Here is a 7,830-nt window from a genome sequence, read left to right as displayed (position 1 = left end):
GACTTGCCTGTCACACCTCTTGAAGACCTGTGGGTGGTATAAAAGTGAAGCAATATAAACACAAAACAAAGTGTGCAACTCCCAATGCACATACCATAAAACTTGTTTAGTTCTGCTAACGGCGTGACGGTGTTATTTAATGCCCTGTTTGAACAACAACGGCGTTTAAATGATTAACTTTTCGAACTTTATTCCAGCTCAACTCTAGGCAGTTCGATTTGTCAATCAACTGGAAACGGAATATGGCATAGAAGTTCAATAACCGGTATTTTTGGATAGTAGAATCCCAGCGGCATATCGTGGTTTTCCCATGAAAACGGCATTTAAACGGATGGCAGTTTACAATGCACGTTAAGAGTGGAAAGGGAAGTCGAGTTTCCGATAATTCTTGTTGCGTGGGGGAGGATTGAAAACAATTATAAACAACTTTTTCTTTAATAGACCAACCTCGTGTTTTTAGTCTTGACCTTGAAATGCGGTCAAACATATACCTATATTTTTTGAAACGGTGCACTATGGACAAAAACGAGAGAAAACCTGATTTAATCCACCTAGTGGTGAAAGGAACCTTTGTTATACGGTCTTACTTGCTATTTGAGATAGAAATCGACACGCCTTCGGAAAATAATTCATCTATTGGCAGCACTTATAAATTTTGATAGTTCCTTTTCTCATGAAATTGCTGAGTAAGTTGTTACTAATGTGGGTAAGTGCAAGTAAAATTAAGTTGTAAGAAGAAATATTATTCTTTAACATATACATTGCGTAGTAAAGGTCTAATTTATAGGTTTTTGAACTACGCTTAATTTCCTATAGCGCCATTCTATTTGGTTCACATCAACAAAGTTTTCTTGAATAAATTTCATCAATTTTTATTAACCCTCGGTTACTCACGCTGCTGTATTTTGTACAACATGTGTAGATTTTTGAATGCCATATTGTTATATAGTTACAAATCATTGTTTAACTAACGTATATTCTTCAATAAACTTGTTATGAGCCAAATGTCAGAATTATTCGATGCATTAATACTTTAAATTGTTAGGAAAACAGATCAGCATAAACAGACAGAAAATCACAGAACCGAAGCAAGCAGCATGTGAGGTGTACCGCAATTGGCCCCAACTGACATTTTATCTCGTTTCTTCATATAGAAAAATAGTGTCCGTATGCAGCAAAACTATCAGCAAATGTAAAATGTTTAAAATGTAGCCGCCTGTTGGTAGTCGAATAATTTGGAGTCAAAATTAGGGTGTTTTTTATAATCAAAGTTCTACAGATCCTAAACAAGCAGACATAGAGGTATACTACATTCAGTGAAGTTGTGTATTTTTACTATTTGTACAACTTTGCAATAAATGAAAAAGTCATACAACAATTACAAAAAGAGCCGAAATAGAAAAACTCATTTTACAAGTGCATTTACAATAAATAAGATTTCTCTATCTTCGCTGAAGAGATAGAAGGTTACTGTCTTCAGCAAAATTTCTTGTAATAATATGCTCTAAAACTTTACAGAACACATCAATGTGTTATATTGAAACTGAAGAAAAATATTTTTTTTATTTTACTTTTAGGGGGATTAGTCAAAATTTAAATGCTACCAGACGATAGAGCATTCAATTTCAAAAAACTCTTCCAAAGGTTTGATAAACTTAAAACCAAGTTTTCCTAGTCAAAAATCAAGCGCGCACGATTTCTTTGGTTTTGGGCTATTGTGCGCGCGAGTAACTGTGTTACAAAAGTTAGCGCGAGTGTTCGAGGGTTAATATCTTTTGACCGGAAAAACCAATTCTTGTGAAATTTTGCATATATATTCTTAGTGTCAAAACCTCTCGTTTGACATTAAAATAATTGAAATTAGGCAAATTAACTTGGTTAAAATCATTATAAATTATAGTTAATTTTGGTGTGGTGTTGCTCATAACTTTCCAACTAAACGTCCAATCAAAAAACAATTCAATAGTGATCTATCCGGTTATATTACCTTTCAAATGAAACTAATAGCGCATAAATCGGTTTGGCCATCTCTGAGAAACAGGCGATCATTTGGACCTTGCCAAAACTGGTTTTTTAAGCGTAACTTTTGAACTGCATATTTGTTTTCGATGAAACTTGGTAGAAAGTTTAGCGATAGCAAGAGCTTTCATTTGGTACTAAGATCATTGAAATCGGTTGTGTGGCTCCGGAAAAAACCGTGTCACGTAGTTTTCACATTTTTGCCTATAACTTTAAAACGAAACGTCGTACCACGAAACAACTGAATGGTGATATACTAGGCATAAATACCTTTCAAACAAAAGTAATAGCGGATGAATCGGTTCAGCCATCTCCGAGAAACAGGCGATAGAATATGAGCTGCACACACATACATACACACACACACACATACAGACATTGCTCAATTCGTCGAACCCTATCGATTGGTATATGACACTTGGCCCTCCGGGCCTTGGTTCTATTTCGCGTTTTTCGACCAATTTCTAAACCTTTGTTATATAGTATAACAAAGGTAAAAACGGACGCAATTAACCCCTCTAAGGTCTACATCATTTTTAGCACCGCAAAATTCACAAAAATGGCCATAACTTTTTTATCTTTTAATATTTTTTTACCAAATTTGGGAATTTTGCCAAAAATATTTTCTATTTTCATAATATCTATAGATAATGGCCATATGTCATATGATCCCGGAGTTATTCCGGAGTTCCTTGGGGGACCGAGATATGGCTTTTTTAGATAAAGTTGCCAAATATCTAAAATTTGTTTGAAATCTGTTAATTTTTGTAAACGTATCATCGACTATGGACATATCAGTTACTTTGCCGCAGTTATGAGCCATGGTGCGCGCTATGCGGGTCCGGGGGGACACTATGAATCCGGAACCGGTTCCCGTAACGGGACATTTCAGCATCAGTAAAGCATGTCGTGTCGTATATCAAAAAACATCAGCATTCGACAAAATAGCGATTGGTGATCCTCTCATGTCTCTCAGAAGCCGTATGACCGGTTCCGGGTCCGGGGAGGGTTTCTTTTCTGATTCAAGCACAGAACGGATTTCGGAGGAACTTGTCCGGGACCTAGAATCGGCCATTTGACCTCTAAAAGACATGAGATGGTCGCCAATCGCTATTTTATCGAATGCTGATGTTTTTTGATATGCGACACGACATGCTTTACTGATGCTGAAATGTCCCGTTACGGGAACCGGTTCCGGATTCATAGTGTCCCCCCGGATCCGGATAGCGCGCACCATGGCTCATAACTGCGGCAAAGTAACTGATATGTCCATAGTCGATGATACGTTTACAAAAATCAACAGATTTCAAACAAATTTTAGATATTTGGCAACTTTATCTAAAAAAGCCATATCTCGGTCCCCCAAGGAACTCCGGAATAACTCCGGGACCATATGGCATATGGCCATTATCTATAGATATTATGAAAACAGAAAATATTTTCGGCAAAATTCCCAAATTTGGTGAAAAAATATTGAAAAATAAAAAAGTTATGGCCATTTTAGTGAATTTTGGGGCGCTAAAAATGATGTAGACCTTAGAGGGGTTAAGATACGGCCTACAGGTTTATAAAATATAGGTGTTTTTATTTAAAATTTTCCGGAGAATCACGTGGTGCCCATCCCTTTCCTGTTTGTCATCGGGAAGTGCCCCATTTTGCATATTTTCCCCTATTTTCAACATTTTTCACCCTTATTGGATTATTCCAAGTAAGGTTTTGAGAAAACAAACCGGAAAAATCTACTAATTTTGTGTAAAAAATTCCGCAGAATCGACTAGGGTTTATCTCATTAGTTTAGTAGTTTAGAGCACATTAATTTTTTTGGTTGAATTCCCGTTTGGTATGGTCGGTTTGATAATGGGAGCTCAACCAAAAAAAATGTGCTCTAAACTAAATGAGCTAAACCCTATTCGATTCTGCGGACTTTTTTACACAACATTATTAGGCCTTGCTTGGAACAGTCCAGTAAGGGTGAAAAATATTAAAAATAGGGGAAAATGAGCAAAATGGGGCACTTTTCGATGATAAACAGGAAAGGGGTCGGCCCCACGCGATTCTCCAGAAAATTTTACTTAGGCTTACGTATATTTTATCAGCCTGCAGGTCGTATCTTAATTGCATCCGTTTTTTCTCTCGTTTTTGCCCATAGTGCGGTGGTTCTACAATTGATGAAGGGACGGTAGGGGAAAGCTATGAATTTTTTTTTGGAATGGCGGGGAAAGAGCGGAAGAGTAAGGGGGGTGGGGGTGGGGGTTATTGGTAGCTACGCTTAACAAGTAGTCGTTGTGATTCCTACCTTTTGTCCAATGCTGAAAGGTGCATGGGACGAACCAAGCTATAGAACATTCCACACACACCGCATATAGCACAGTACATCCCCTTGCCGCAACCTTCTGCGCGACTCGAAAGGACTCGAGAGTGACCCAAAACGTGCACGTAGCATATCACTCGCTCCAGGGTAGCTTTAAACAGCCGCGTCAGTTTGCCCAGGAAACCGTGCTCGTACATTATCTGCGATAGTTGTTCGTGCTCAACTGTATCGTACGCGGCCCTGTAATCCACGAAAATATGATGCGTGGGCACGTTATACTCCCGACATTTCTCGAGGATTTCCGGAGAGTAAAAATTTGATTGCGGTACTTATAGCAATCTAGCCGGTCGCTCTTTTTGTAGATGAGACAGTTGTAAACTTTCTTGCCTAGCACCGATACATGGTGCATTGCTCTGGTTATTATACAGCACACAAAAGAAGTTTCAGTGTTTTGGGAATATAGGAGTGACTAAAGTTATTGGAGCGTCTTAGTAGAATACGAAACCTGAAATTAAATAAAAAGAAAACTATTCAAATTTATTATCTATATTTTTTGCGACAGATACGTATTTCGCCTACGACTTGCAGGCTTCATCAGTGTCTGCTTTCGAACCGTTCGAAAACAGATACTGATGAAACAGGGAAGCCGTATGCGGAATACGTATCTATCGCGAATAAATATAGATAGTAGAATTTAACTTGAATAGTTTTCTTTTCATTTAATTTTAAATATCGGAGTGTCTCTTGAATCGGAGACTTTGCTTTACGTTTGTCATAGATAACTAGACAAACATGTTTAGCAGGTAGGTATTAAGTTTTTCTGCTTTTAATGATTTTGTTGTACGGATCATATTATTTTAGTTTTCCTTCCTGCTTACCAACTGAATAGGAAATTCAGTTTTAAAGCGGGGTACGCTACTGAAAAGAAAACAACTCAAGAAAAAATAACTCCAATGCAAGCAACTGCCTGTCATTTTTTCTTGTGGTAATAATTGCGCCGGATATTAACGGGTGACAACTAAAATTTTGGAATTTTTTTGAGGTCGCTATACTCCACAACAAACGAGCTCAGAGAGAAATGAGAGTATGTATGTATTAGCTCTCTCTCTTTCCTCTTTTTGTCAATATTTTTTGTTTTGTTTATGCTTGCCTTGTTTTGCTTAAAATGACGTCGAAACAAGAAGCATTTCAAGAGCGCGTTGCACAGTTCTATGAACTGCCACAGAAATCTCGGCAAAAAGTATACGGTACAACAATTCAAAAGCGAATATGTTGCGGCTTCGACTGTTTACCATATCTACGCGACCCGAAAAATCTGTTTCAGTGCGCCCAATCGAAGATATCTTCGGGATTTTGAGTTCCTTGGTGTACAAAAATAACTGGAGAACCACGAATTGCAAAAAATTGATTGGTAGAAACAAGAGATGCATTCGCAAAGTTGACATGACAGCCGCACAGTGGCGCTCCTCCATACAAAGCTTGGCCAAAAGTTACTTCAAATCGGCTGAAAATAACATCTTTAACTAATTTTGGGTCACTGAATTTAAATTAGGGATCAAAAATCGAAACAATGATCGCTCATTAGGGTGGTTCACAAAGTTTAAAAAAATAGTTTCGCATTTTATTTGTGTAATTGTTGCTTATCGATTTTTGGGATGGAAAATTTTGTATTTGCCTTTGAAAGTATAAAAAACTTGTATCATGATGCATTAGGGTGGTTCACAAACCATAAAAAACTTTATTGCAAAAAAACTTTAGTAATTTAAAATAAGCCACTAATTTCGATTTTGTAGCATAAAATTTAAAAAAATTTGTAGGCTTGAAATGATTTTTGAAAAGTTTTATAAAAAATCTTACCTTCACAACAAACCAATACATGTGGGACTTTTGACGTAGGACTACGTCTTTGTTTACTATACTGGGACTGGGTAGCACTTTGTGAAAACTTTGTGTGGGCTCCCATACAAATAATATACAAATTTCCTCATAACTCGAAAACTAATCAAGCAGAAGGAACCAAATTTGGTATGTGGGGGTTTTTGGAGGTAAGAATTTTTTTATGGTGTACTGAGACCCCTTCCACTTCTAAGAGGGGGGGCTTCCATACAAATGAAATACTAATTTTCTCATAAATCTCGAACTAATCAAGCAAATGGAACCAAATTTGGCATATGGGGGTTACAGAAAGCAAAAAAATTTTCTATGGTGAATTGAGACCCCTCTCCTCTTTAAGAAGGGGGGCTCCCATACAACTAATATTCAAATTTCCTCATAATTCGAAAACTAATCAAGCAAAAGAAATCAAATTTGGTATGTGGGAATTTTTGGAGGTAAGAATTTTTCTATGGTGTACTCAGACCCCTTCCCCTTCTAAGAGGGGGGGCTTTCATACAAATGAAATACAAATTTCTTCATAACTATAACTAAACAAGTAAATGGAACCAAATTTGGCATATGAGAATTTCAGAAGGCAAAAATTTTTTCTATGGTGAATTGAGACCCCTCCCCTCTTTAAGAAGGGGGGCTCCCATACAAATAATATTCAAATTTCCTCATAATTCGAAAACTAATCAAGCAAATGAAACCAAATTTGGCATGTGGGGGTTTTTGGAGGTAAGCATTTTTTCTATAATGAATTAGGACCTTTGCCTTTTTTATGAAGGGGGGATCCCATACAAATAAAATACAAATTTCCTCATAACTCTAGATTTAATCAAGCAAATGAAACCAAATTTGGCATGTGGGGGTTTTTGGAGGCATAAATTTATTTTATGATGGTTTGAGACCTCTCACCCCTGTGGTAAGAAGATAAGGACTTTCGTACAAATAAAACAGAAATTTTTGCGTGTGTGCCATATTTTCTGCTATGTAACAAACGGTAAGTCGTGAAAGTAAACTAGTAAAACCTTCTTGTAGCAAAAGACAGTAAAACGACGCCGCTAACCTACGTGCCTGTTGCCATTCATGTCAAAAGAGAAGCTCATTCGATTGGCACGTCATATTTGCGATGAACGTGCTTTGGCTTTAATATTATTTGTAACCAATGGCCCTTTTAAAGGCCACAAGCCTTAAAGTAAGATTATTGAAACATGTCAAGCTACGCATAATCATATTTAATACAATAATCATCAATTCATTACTATTTCAACCTTTATGATGCACTCAAGTGATTTTTAAAAGGAATGTCTATGTCTCGATGGTTGCAGGCGTTGTACTTATGAATCACGTATTTTCAAAGCCACCATTGCATTCAATGAAGAATTGAATCTGAATATTTCGCTCTTCTTTTTTAAACATTCACTTAAATAATGGCACTCACAGATTCTTATGAACATACATATACCAGAAATGCAGTTAACATTAGTCAGGGCAGGGCTTTATACCTTGTAGGTTTTGGTCTGTGGCTCAAACTGTGATTTTATATCACAATCATTCAAACCGGTTCAGCAGTTCAACACCCAGCTAGTAATTTCCCATGTATTTTACGGTTACAAATGAGA

The 7,830-nt window shown here is 37.0% G+C and overlaps 1 protein-coding gene across 1 annotated transcript in view; it reads left to right on the top strand.

Moving 5' to 3' along the window:
• LOC128744370 (phosphopentomutase) overlaps positions 1-7,830 on the top strand; it is a 100,470-nt gene that overhangs the window by 52,135 nt on the left and 40,505 nt on the right. The gene's annotated exons all lie outside the window — the stretch shown is intronic.

Source organism: Sabethes cyaneus, chromosome 3, assembly GCF_943734655.1.
Source record: "Sabethes cyaneus chromosome 3, idSabCyanKW18_F2, whole genome shotgun sequence".
NCBI classification, from domain to species: domain Eukaryota; kingdom Metazoa; phylum Arthropoda; class Insecta; order Diptera; family Culicidae; genus Sabethes; species Sabethes cyaneus.
The sequence above is the reverse complement of the archived record's forward strand: the minus strand, read 5'-3'. Positions and strand labels throughout refer to the sequence as shown.